The sequence below is a fragment of the Gopherus flavomarginatus genome, chromosome 2 (genome assembly GCF_025201925.1).
Source record: "Gopherus flavomarginatus isolate rGopFla2 chromosome 2, rGopFla2.mat.asm, whole genome shotgun sequence".
Lineage (NCBI taxonomy): Eukaryota > Metazoa > Chordata > Testudines > Testudinidae > Gopherus > Gopherus flavomarginatus.
In genome coordinates, this window is record NC_066618.1 from 72,175,595 (window position 1) to 72,188,630 (window position 13,036).

The window sequence follows — 13,036 nt, forward strand, 5'->3', positions numbered from 1 at the left end:
TTGATGTGGAAGGCTGAGACCACCTTGGGGAGAAAGGCAGGGTGTGGCCTCAGCTGCACCTTATCTTTATGGAAGACTGTATACGGGGGGGTCTTCCACGAGAGCCCGGAGTTCCGACACCCATCTAGCTGAGGTGATAGCTACTAGAAAGGCAGTCTTCCAAGAGAGATAGAGTAGGGAGCAAGTAGCTAACGGCTCGAAGGGGGGCCCCATGAGCCGAGACAACACCAGGTTAAGATCCCAGGTTGGAGCATGGAGTCGGATGTTAGGGTACAAACGTTCCAGCCCCTTCAGGAATCTAGTCACCGTCGGGTGAGAAAAAACGGAGCGGCCATCCCCACCCGGGTGAAAGGTGGAGATAGCTGCCAGGTGGACCCGCAAGGACGATATCGCCAGGCCCTGTTGTTTGAGGGACCAAATATAGTCTAAAATATTGGCCACTGAAACTTCCATAGGGCGGAGACCTTTCTCCACGCACCAACAGGAGAAACGCCTCCCCTTGGCAGAGTATGTCGCTCTAGTGGAAGGCTTCCTGCTGCCCAAGAGTACCTCCCGTACCGGGGTGGAGCAGCGCAATTCAGAACTGGTCAGCCACGCAGGAACCACGCCGCTAGGTGCAGCGACTGCAGGTCCGGGTGACAGAGAGTCCCGTGTTCCTGGGTGATCAGGTCCGGGTGAAGGGGCAGGGGAACTGGGTCGGCTATGGCCAGGTCCAGCAACATGGGGTACCAATGCTGCCTGGGCCACGCCGGGGCTACCATGATCACGCGAGCCCTGTCCCTGCGCACCTTCAGAAGGACCCTGTGGACCAGCGGGAACGGGGGAAACGCGTAGTACAAGTGGGTCGTCCACGGAATAAGGAAGGCATCCGCTATAGACCCGGGTTCCCTGCCCTGAAAAGAGCAGAACGCCTGGCATTTCCTGTTCCCTCCGGACGCGAAGAGGTCCACACGGGGATAACCCCACCTCTGGAAGATCGAGAGGGCGACGTCCGGGCGAAGGGACCACTCGTGTGAGAGGAAGGATCTGCTCAGGCGGTCCGCCAGCGTGTTCCGTACTCCGGGGAGGAAGGAAGCCGTGAGGTGAATGGAGTGGGCTACACAAAAGTCCCAGAGTTGCATCGCCTCGTGACATAGGGGAGAGGATCTGGTGCCGCCCTGCTTGTTGATATAGTACATGGTCGTCGTGTTGTCGGTAAACACCGCGACACAACGACCCCGAAGCTGGTGACAGAACGTTTGACAAGCAAGGTGGACCGCTCTCAACTCCCGCATGTTGATGTGCAGCTTCACCTCCTGCGGGGACCACCGGCCCTGTGTTCTCAGGGATCCCAGGTGGGCCCCCCAGCCGAGATCTGAGGGATCCGTCGTTAGGGACACCGAGGGCTGGGGTGGGTGGAATGGGAGTCCCGCACACACTACGGACTGGTCTAGCCACCAGCTGAGAGAATCCAACACCCCCTGGGGGATTGTGATCAGCATGTCTAGTGGTTGCCTTGCCGGCCGGTAATGTGCGATGAGCCACAACTGGAGGGGCCTCATGCGGAGCCGAGCGTAACCGGTCACAAATGTGCATGCTGCCATGTGGCCTAACAGGGTTAGACATGTCCGTATTGATGTTAAGGGGGCTGCCCGCAATCGCTGAACGATCGCCGACAACGCCTGGAACCTTGGTAACGGCAGAAGAGCCCTGGCCACGGTGGAGTCCAGGACGGCCCCGATGAACTCCACCCTCTGCGTGGGGAGCAGGGTGGACTTGTCTACGTTGATCATGAGGCCCAAGGTAGCAAACAGGCCGGTGATCCTGCGGACGTGGCTGCAAACCTGTAGCTCCGACGTGCCCCGAATTAACCAATTGTCTAGGTAAGGGAACACGTGGATACGACTGCGCCGAAGATGTGCCACAACGACGGCCATGCATTTTGTGAATACCCTCGGAGCCGTAGAAAGGCCAAATGGGAGGACTGCAAATTGGTAGTGAAGGCGGCCCACCACGAATCGAAGGAAAAGTCTGTGGTGTGGCCAAATGGCAATGTGAAAATAAGCGTCCTGCATGTCGAGGGCGGCGTACCAGTCTCCCGGATCCAGGGATGGGATAATGGTCCCCAGGGATACCATGCGGAACTTCAACTTCACTAGGTATTTGTTGAGCTCTCGCAGGTCGAGGATAGGCCTGAGGCCTCCCTTGGCCTTGGGGATCAGAAAGTAGCGGGAATAAAACCCCTTGCCTTTCTCGTTTTCCGGAACTGCCTCTATAGCTCCTTTGCTGAGGAGCGTCTGTACCTCCCGTCGAAGGAATTGCTCGTGAGAGGGGTCCCTGAAGAGGGACGAGGAAGGGGGGTGGGAAGGAGGAAATGATATAAACTGCAGGCGGTATCCCGTCTGCACCGTGCGTAAGACCCAGCGGTCCGATGTTATTTGGGTCCACGCCGGGAGGAAAAACGAAAGGCGGTTGGAAAACGGGGGGGAAGGATCCGTGGGGAAAACTGTTACTGCGCCCTCGGGCGCATCTTCAAAACGAAGGCTTGGGCCCAGGCGGGGGCTTAGAGGAGCTTTGATTCTGCCCCCCTTGGTTCCCCGAATGTCTACGCCTTCCATTCCTGCCACGGCGCCTATTAAGGTCCTGCCGTTGGCGGAACTGGGGGTATGGCCTACGCTGCTGTTGCTGCTGTGGCCGAAAGGGTCTGCGCTGCGTTCCTGGCGTGTGCATCCCGAGGGAGCGCATAATGACCTGATTGTCTTTAAGACTTTTGAGTCTGGGGTCTGTCTTTTCTGAAAACAGGCCCTGGCCTTCGAACGGGAGGTCCTGGATGGTGTATTGGAGCTCCGGTGGAAGGCCAGAGACCTGAAGCCAGGAGATACGGCGCATCGTTACCCCCGAGGCGAGGGTGCGGGCAGCCGAGTCTGCAGCATCCAAAGAGGCCTGCAACGAGGTTCGTGCAACCTTCTTGCCCTCGTCCAGAATGGCCGCAAATTCTTGACGGGCCTCCTGTGGCAGCAGCTCTTTGAATTTGTCCGCTGCCACCCATGAGTTAAAAGCATATCTGCTGAGAAGGGCTTGCTGATTTGAAACCCTGAGCTGAAGGGCCCCAGCCGAATAGACCTTGCGGCCGAGGAGGTCCATACGCCTGGCCTCCTTGGATTTGGGGGCTGGGACTTCCTGTCCGTGGCGCTCCCTCTCGTTCACCGACTGCACCACCAGGGAACACGGTGTCGGGTGGACGTGGAGGTACTCGTAGCCCTTGGAGGGGGCCATGTACTTCCTCTCAACGCCCCTCGCCGTAGGGGGGATGGAGGCCGGTGACTGCCAGATTGTATTGGCGTTGGCCTGGATTGTCCTAATGAAGGGTAGGGCGACCCTGGTGGGAGCATCAGATGAGAGGATGGTGACGATGGGGTCCTCGATCTCAGAGACCTCCTCGGCTTGCAAGCTCAGATTCTGTGCTACTCGCCTAAAGAGGTCTTGGTGTGCCCTGAGATCTAGCGGAGGAGGGCTACTGGAGGAAGTGCCAGCCACCGCTTCGTCGGGGGAGGAGGATGAGGAGACCCCTGGCAAGAAAGTGTCCAGTGGGGGGTCCCCCTCAGCCCTCGTCTCTGTCTCAGGAGCAAGATCAGGGTCTTGCTGCTTCGATCCTTCCTCTCCATCAGGGGAGGGAGGGGGGCGAGACAACGAAGCCTCTGGCACCCTGTGCTCCGCCGTTGCAGGCCTAGCAGGAAGCTGTTGGGGGCCCTGGGCTTGATGGTATGCCCAGGGTGTCCAAAACCCCCACTGCTGCGGACCCTGGTCCTGTTGTGGAGGGTCCTGAAATAATGCCGCCTGTCTGTCGGTGCCCAGCGCATACACGCTGTCCGCTTGAGACGACACCGACGGCTGTCTAGAAGGCCATGGCGGGGCCGACCGCGGCTGATAAGAGTCTGCGCGGTTCGGCACCGAAGATCTTCTCGGTGCCGGGGATCAGTACCGGGAGTCATAGCTGCGCCGGGATCGGGACTGGGTTCTGTCTCGGTGCCGGGATCTGGATCGGTACCGGCCGCTGCTTCGGTGCCGGGATCGGGACCGGGACCTGCCACTGACGTGGTGCCGGGAGGTCGACCGGGACCGGGACCTGCCACCAGCTCGGTGCCGGGAGGTCGACCGGCGCGGTGAATGATGGCGAGACCGGCTCCTAGAGTCACGGTGCCGGTATCGACGGCTGGAGTCAGACCGCGACCGTCTGGAGGTCGATCGGTGCCGCGAGTGCGACCGGTACCACCGAGGGGAGTGGTGCCGGGACTGCGAGCGGCGGCGGGATCTCGAGCGACCGTGGCGTCGGGACCTCGATCGCGAGCGCGAGTCCCGAGACGGTGCCGTCATCATGGGCTTGCCCCTAGATGCTACCCACACCGGAGGTACCGGGGGTGGCGGCTGAGTAGACTCAGTCAGGGCGATAAGGTCCCGTGCCGAGGCGAAGGTCTCCGGAGTGGATGGGACCAATAGCTCAACCCCAGATCTTATGGGGGAGCTTGGCGGTACCAGACTCGACGGACCCACCGGGCCCGGAGTCGACGGTGCCGGTAGCGCCGCTGCCGATGTCGATGCCGGACGCTCCATTCGGGTCTGTCTGGCTGGAGTAGCAGACGTTGGTGGTCTCGCTTCTGCACCCGGTGCCGGGGAAGGTCGGTGCCGGGGAGTCTTTCCGGTGCCGGTGCGATCCGGTGCCGGCGTCGAGATCACGGCCTGTGAAGCTGCTGGGTCAAGTGCCGCTTCCATTAGGAGAGTCCTGAGTCTCTGGTCTCTCTCCTTCTTTGTCCTGGGCTTAAAAGCCTTGCAAATGCGGCACTTGTCCGACCTGTGCGATTCCCCCAGGCACTTTAGACACGCGTCGTGGGGGTCGCTGGTTGGCATAGGCTTTTTACAGGCCGCACACTGCTTAAAGCCCGGCGAACCAGGCACGAGCCCGGTGCCGGGTGCCGGGAAGGGCTACAGCCCAGACCGGCGAACAACTATATACAAATACTATTTACACTACAACTAATTAACTAACTATACTTAATGACTAACTAACAACTGTAGTAATAAAGGTAGTTAACAAGGAGAGCTAGGGACGTGGAGGACAGCAATGCCGCGATCCACAGTTCCAACGACCGACACGGCGGTAAGAAGGAACTGAGGAGCGGGTGGGCCGGCAGGGGTATATATCGAGCGCCATGGCGGCGCCACTCCAGGGGGCGACCTGCCGACCCACTGGAGTTGCTAGGGTAAAAAGTTTCCGACGAACGTGCACGCGCGGCGCGCACACCTAACTGGAATGGATGTGAGCAATCACTCGAAGAAGAACTATCTACTGTCAAATGGGCTAACATGAAAAGACAGAAGTCAGCAAGTTGCCCTGTTAAAAGCCTTCTCCCCAGAGCCAAACACCATAAATTTCTGGGTTCTCATTGTTGCAGATTAGGATAGGCAGCATGTGTCAGGAGCATGTGAAACAAATTTGAAATGTTTGCTTTGGGTGGAGTCATCTCAATGCATTACGAGTAATAAATATTTCTTTTGGATAGCTCTGTCCGTCTTTCTGCTGCAAGGGAAGGCCAGTCCATGACACACCAAAACAGTTTAATTATTTATTAAAGGATAAGCACAGTTATTTTCTTTCACAGTAAGAGAGCCAGCAGAGTTTAGCTCACAAAGAGTAAAAAGCAAGCTGTGACAGGGAGCAGCAAAATGAACAGCAAGAGGTCAATTTAGAACTTTAAATATTTAAGGTATGTGGATTGGAAATGGTATCACTATGAAGCTGTGCTAGACTTTAAGTGTAAACTTATTGTTGCTTTACTGTGTATAGAGCTCACCTATTAAATTCCAGAGACACTTTCCCATTGGAAACTACAGCCTCTGGTTCTCAGACTTCCAAATAAATGTTTTGCTAGTTAAGGCCCAATTCAGCAGAGCATTTAAGCATATGCATCATTGTCTAGGGATGCTTCAGTGCATCCCTGTTCAACAAAGGAATTAGGCCCCTGTTCAAGGAGGATGCTTAACTTCAAGACCATGCTTAAATCCTACTGAAGTCAATGAAATAAACATGTACTGACTGAATATCCTCTCTATCCCATAATTTTTGCACCTATTTTCAATTTTCCATGAACCCAAGCCAAACTTGTCCTGTCCACCATCAGACAGAAGCATGGAGACAGCACCGCTCTGCTCGATAGTCATAAGCATTGCGAACATAGGATGCATGATCTTCTAGTACTTGTAGAGCCCACAAGAAGAACTGCGAGGGGGAGGGACCATGACAAATTCTTGGAAGTCAGTTCACTGTGGGACATAGCAAGAACCAGTTGAAAGTTGTTGTTGGTGTTCACGGAGCAGCTACAAACAGTAGAACTCCACTTCTGGGTCTGAGAAATGAGCATTGGCTGGTGGGATTGCATCATAATTCAAGTTTGGGATGATGAGCTGTGGCTACAGAACTTTCACATGTGAAAGGCCAGATTCCTGGATCTGTGTGCCAAACTCACGTCAGCCATCCAACTCAGGGACATCAAAACGAGAGCTGCACTGTCAGTGAAGGAGCAGGAGCTGCAGGGAGAGAGAGGAGGAGCCGCCTCTTATGTACCCCTCTAGCACCCCCAGGAGCCTAGACTGATTAACACCAGCTTCTCAGGGAGCTTTCTGTTTCCTGCTGCTTCCCACTTAAGGAGAACAGGCAGTCAACTGAAGTAGTACGAGCCAGTTAGGCCCTTAAGATGTTGATATCTTCCCTCACTCAGGCCCTGCTACCAGCCTGCTTATTTGTCCCCTTCAACTGAGTGTTGAGAGCCACTACAGCTGGCACAGAACAGTCTTGAGTGAAAGAAGAAAATGTGCCTCTGGGGCGGCATTCAGAAAAAGAAAGCAAGCAAAGGAAGCTTTTCTATCTAAGCAGGAAGGAGCTCTCCTGAGATACATAGACACAAATGTTCCGGCCCCAGTGAGGATACGAGTAGTGAGGAGATGCCTGATCTTCCAGCTAGTCAGAGTGCAGGTGACCTGGCAGCTACTGCAGCATCCATATCTCCATCTCAAATGGATGTAACCATGCACATTCCTGAAGAAAAGTGTAGATTAGAGAAGAGTGTGGTGGAGGGGCAAGAAACAGCTGCTGCTGAGTTTAGTTCCTTAAGTCTAGATGATCCAGGACTGTGGACCCACTTGAGCAGTAGCCTGAGGGACTTCCTTGTACTGCAGGGGCCACAGCAAGTGAAAAACTTCATGTTCTCCAAAGACAATGAAAATAGAAGTTTCCATCCAGCGCATTACTGCCGTGAAATCCCCAATGGTGACAAAGTGGAGAGGCCACAGCTTATGTACTCAAAAACCCAGAATGCTGCATACTGTCTTTGTTGCAAACTCTTCCAGTCTAATGTTCCAGCCATACTGGGTTCTATGGGAACAAAGGACTGGAAAAATCTGGCTAGGAATCTGGTATGCCATGAGAAGGCAGCAAATCACCAGAGAGCATTCCATAGGTGGAAAGAGCTTGAGATGAGACGAAGGTTAAAGGCCACCATAGATGATCAGCCTCAAGAGAAGATTGCATCAGAGTTTCTTTACTGGCAAAATGTTCTGAAAGGCTCATTGCCATTGTGGGAATGCTTGCTACCCAAAACCTAGCACTGCATGGCACTTCAGATCAGCTGTATGTGCCAAACAATGGAAACTTTCTTAAAATTGTGGAGCTGATGGCTGAGCTTAGATGCTCCTAGTACAGCATCAAAAAGAGTCACCACCCAAGAAACATACACACACCACTACCTTGGAAAAATAAATTCAAAATGAGATCATATAGTTACTGGCAATAAAAGTCAAACAGAAGATTGTGGCAGATCTGAAGTCAGCAAGATATTACTCTATTATTCTGTACTGCACACCTGACGTCAGCCATATGGAACAAATTACTTTAATGGTGTGTTTTGTAACAACTCAACCTAGTGAAAATGTCCCTGCAACGACAACTGTCAGAGAGCATTTTCTAGAATTTATTGACATTGATGATACTACAGGAGCTGCTATGACAAATGCGCTTCCTAAAAAGCTGGAAGAACAGAGGAGTGCAGACACACATCAGAGAGTTAAACTCTTGAGCTTCTTTTGTCCCATGCAGTTCTCATTCATTGAACTTGATGGTCAGTGATGCAGCATCAGCTTCTAGTGAGGCTGCTGAATTTTTTAATGTAATTCAAAACATGTATGTATTTTTCTCTGCATCAACTGATCAGCGGAAAATTTTGAAGCAACATCTGGGAAATCTTCTCTGACACTGAAACCACTGAGTGCCACATGATGGGAAAGTCGAGTGGTGGCGATAAAGCCTATCAAACACCAAATTGAGAAGATAGATGATGCCATAGTTGCCATTATGGAGGATAATGCTATGACAGGAACTGTTCATGGGAGAACTGTAGCAGAAACGGAATCACCAGAAACATACATAACTTCAAATTTTTGTGTGGCTTAGTGTTGTGGCATGACATACTGTTTGAAATAAACATTGTAAGCAAGAGACTCCAAGGTGTTGTCCTTGATATATCTGGAGCAATGGAACAACTTGACAAAGCAAAGTCATACCTACAGTTTTACCATCAGATGAGGGATTTCAAAACATTCTGAAGAGTGCACAGAAGTTGGCAGAGGAACTTCACACTGAAGCTATTTTCCCACCCATTCAAGAATACAAGAGTCACCGAAGAAGATGACATTTTGATTACGAGGCACGGGACAATCCCAAAAGAGACCCCAAACAACAATTCAAAGTTGAATTCTTTAACCAGGTGCTAGATTGTGCAATACAGTCAGTTGAACATTTCATGCAGCTCAAGGAACACAGCAGTATATTTGGGATGTTGTATGATATTCCAAAACTCCATACTATCCCTGAATACAACATACACTAGCAATGCAGGGCACTAGAGACAGTGTTGAGACATGATGACATGTGCGATATTGATGTGAGTGATTTAGGTGATGAACTGAAAGCCCTTTCAAGATGCATTTCAGCAGGATCAACTCAAAAGACTGTTCTGGAATATATGTGCACAAATAAGATGACCACCATCTTTCCAAATGCTTTTGTTGCTCTGTGCATACTTCTAACACTTCCTGTAACAGTTGCCAGTGGAGAATGCAGCTTCTCCAAGCTGAAGTTAATAAAAACACATCTACGCTTCACAATGACACAGGGGAGGCCTTGCAACCATCTCAATAGAGCACAAACGGGCCCAGACTGTGGACCTTCAGGAAGCAGTTCAAATCTTTGCAACCAAGAAGGCACAGAAAGCACCACTTTGAATATTCAAACAGATAAAAATGCCAGTGTTTACTATGTAGACAAGAAAAGTTACATTTGCTGTTCAGTCGTTTGAAAGTTGTTACTTAAAATTTTTGAATAAGGCATTTTAAGTTATTAGTTCTCCTTTATTGGAGTAGGTAGCAGAGCAGCATTATGAGAGGAGTAGGACAGGAAGAAGGCAGAATTGAGACCTTTCAAAGTTTTGGCCCAAGCGAGGGGCATAAGGGCATCATTTGAGTCCCCGCCTCAGGTGTCAAAATGGTGTGGGCTGGCCCTGCTCTTGGAAATGTGCAGGAGAGAGGACGGCTTTGCAGCTATGGGGTTCCCAAACCGCAGGAGGCGAATAGACAGCATCCATCCCTATTTTGGCCCCCTGACCACCTTGGCACAGAGTACATCAATTGGAAGGCTTACTTTTCCATTGTTATGCAAGTGCTGGTGGGTCACTGGGGACGTTTCACTGACATCAGTGTTGGCTGCTCAGGGAAGGTGGATGATGCTCACATCTTTAAGAACACAGGACTGTTTAGAAAGCTACAAGCAGGCACCTTCTTTTCTGACAGGCAGATTACCATTGGTGATGTTGAAATGCCAATAGTGACCCTCGGGAGACCAGCCTACCTCTTATTCCCTGGTTCATGAAGCCATTCACCAGCCACCTCAACAATACTAAGGAAAAATTCAACTACAGGCTCAGCAAGTGCAGAATAACAGTTGAATGTGCTTTTGGCAGGTTAAAAGGGCACTGGAATTGTTTACTCAGATTGGATCTCGGTGAGAAAAATATCCCAATGGCTATATCTGCCTGTTCTGTTTTGCATAATATTTGTGAAGCAAAAGGGAAAACTTTCCACACAGATGGATGGCAGAGGTAGAGCCTCTGGCTGCTGAGTTTGAACAGCCAGACACAAGGGCTATCAGATGAGCTCAATGTGGAGTTATATGACTTAGGGAGGCTTTGAAAGAACACTAACAGCAAGCCACAGTGACATGTGGTTGTGTATTGTGCTCAACCTGGCACTGCAGTTTGGGGGGCTGTGAGGAATTGGGTGGTGCTTGCTGCAGATCTGTGAGTATATATCACTGATAGTGCACCTATTAATGGTGGGGAGCAAGCTGTATATTTATGATGACTACATTGTTTGGGTCTGATCCTATGGATAGTGAGTGTACAAGACCACTACTTTCACTGCCTGCAGGCGTTATACAGTAATGTGTTGTACACTCGAAGATGAATATGTTTCAAAACAAAAAAAGTCTTATTCACATATGAAAACAGCTCCAGTAAAACCTGAAGGCCTTAAAAGTAAATATATTTTAACCTTTAAAAAATTAGGAACCTTAATAAAACAAGAGGAATGAGCACTGATGTACCTTGGAGCTACACATAGATGAACAGTAGCAAAAATTCCCAATGGCCAGAGACAGGACACTAGATGAAGAAGTCTGAGTTACTAGAGAATTCTTTCCCAGGTGTATACCTGGTGGGTCTTGCCCACATGCTCAGAGTCTAACTGATCACCATATTTGGGATTGGGGAGAAATTTTCCCCCAGATCAGACTGGCCCGAGACCCTGGTTTTTGTTATTGTTGGTTTTTTTTTGCCTTCCTCTGCAGCATGGGGCACAGATCACTTGCGGGTTTAAACTCCTGTAAATGGTGAATTCTATAACTTGAAGACTTTAAATCATGATTTGAAGATTTTTCAATTCAGCCAGAGGTTAGGGGTCTATTTCAGGAGTGGGTGGGTGAGATTCTGTGGCTTACATTGTGCAGGAGATCAGACTCGATCATCATTATGGTCCCTTCTGAACTTAAAGTCTATGAAGTTCACACACAATCACAGCTTCACATACTTTTTCCTGGTGTGGAATGGTAGGAGTAGACATTCAGTTCCTGAGGAATGCTGAAGAGATGTGCAGGAAGGCACTATGCTTCAGTTCTCCACAGTCAGCACTGGTAGGGGGGGTCAAGCTAAGGATTTTTGAACCTGGAGGTCCACAAGAGTCTGTAGCATCTGAGTTTACTATTGGACAAACTCCATTATGTCCTGGAATGTCTCCCTTTTCCTGCATCTTTCTCCTGCCCACTCTTTCCTTCCACATACAGTTTGCAATATTCACCTTCTAGGCCCTCTGTTCAAGATCTGATGCAGAACTGGCTTGCAGGATCTCACAGAACATGTACTCCCACTTCCTCTTTTTTTCCTCCTCCTCATCTGGCTGAAGCATTCCATGAGTGTAGAGCGGTGCTGTGGGGCATCAGATGTGCCCTGTCACCCCTTTGGAGTGCTTCAGCCCTGTGGCCAACTTTGAATCACTGTGCCTCTTCTTGGGGAAGTATGACCTAATGGTCTGATTCGGAGGTGGGGAGGGGGCTGCTATTAGATTCAAGGCAGCCCAGCTAGTGGCCTAAGACTGCTAGGGGAGCCCTGTAGCTCAAGGCAGTATTACACAATGGTTAGCGCCAGTGGACTATTCTTAGTCAAGACAGTATTGCCTAGCAGCTAGAGCCAATAGGACTGCGCTTCAGTGCCTAGTGGCCAGAGTCAATGGGGCTGCCCTTTACTGAGGCAGTATGGTAGAGTGGCCAGAGTCAGACTGTCCTTCTGTGCCAGACAGTGTGGCTTAATGGCCAAGGAGGAGGGGTTGGCAACCAGGGTAGGGGGATCTGGGCACCCCCTCCTCCACTGGGTACCAGCCCAGGGCCCTATCAGTGGTGAGTCTATCCACTGCTGAGTCAGCAGGGATCCCTCCAAAATATACTGAAACTGTTTCCAGTTCCACATCTGAATCAATGTCTGGTTCCCCTGATTCCTACCTGGTCTTCTTGCCCTGTAGTCCTCAGGTCCTCTGGGTCTCTGAGGTAGTTGGCCGGTGAAGTTCCCAATGACTCCTCCTCATTGGCTTCTGTAGGTTTTCCTGGGTCTTGGTGTGCCTGGCCCCTGCAGCCTGAGAGTCTGACAGCTCCTATCTCCTCCCTGGTCAGGGCAGACTGAGCTGAGCTGCTTTCTTTCATACTATGGTTCCAGTGGGAGCATGTCCAGCAGAGGCGAGTGGGCATCGATTCCTCAGCCCACAGTATAGGATTAACCTCTTCCTGTCCCGGGTGCAACAGGTATACCCCATCACAAGGAGGAACCCCTCTAGGCTGCATTGGCCATAGCTACAGATAAAACACAGAGGTGCCATTGTCAATATAGTAGGAAAGGAGAGCGAGACTTAAGATTCAGAACACCCCCCTACCCTTGCTCCCCTAAAGCATTAAACAAGCCATGTTTATTGATAGTGTTGCTTAGAGTGTTTGTGCCTGGGCCACTCTCAGCTTAAGCCATGGTGAGTACGACCCAGCAGGGGTGAAGGAAATGAGGAAAGAATTGCTCAGTTGCATGAAACTATGGAGTATAGGGCAGTGGTCCACAAACTGGGTCACAGAGGAACATTTGGGGGGCACCCAGCAGGCCCGGGGCCAGCCGCCCATGGAGGGTGGAGAAGGAGTGCCACCCAGCCATAGCTCAACTCAGGTCCCTGCTCTGCCCCCAGCCCACTTCCAGCCACAGCCCCACTCCTCCCCCAGCCCAGCTCCGCCCTAATTTCCTCTGTGCCCTCAGGCTAGCTCCATCTCTAGCTCCAGCTCTTCCCTCATCCCCAGTTCTTCCCCCAGCTGCACCTTCAGCCCAAGCTCCCCTGGTGAGGAAGCCTTGGCTGTTCGGTAATGGAGGAGAGG

The 13,036-nt window shown here is 51.4% G+C and overlaps 1 protein-coding gene across 1 annotated transcript in view; it reads left to right on the forward strand.

Annotated features, from left to right (window-relative positions):
* Nucleotides 1-1,066: 1,066 nt before the first annotated feature.
* Nucleotides 1,067-13,036, forward strand: part of UBE2E1 (ubiquitin conjugating enzyme E2 E1) — a 705,427-nt gene continuing 693,457 nt past the window's right edge. Inside the window, exon 1 of the mRNA XM_050938518.1 lies at nt 1,067-1,070. The gene's annotated coding sequence lies outside the window, so the exon portion shown is untranslated. The remainder of the gene's footprint in view (nt 1,071-13,036) is intronic.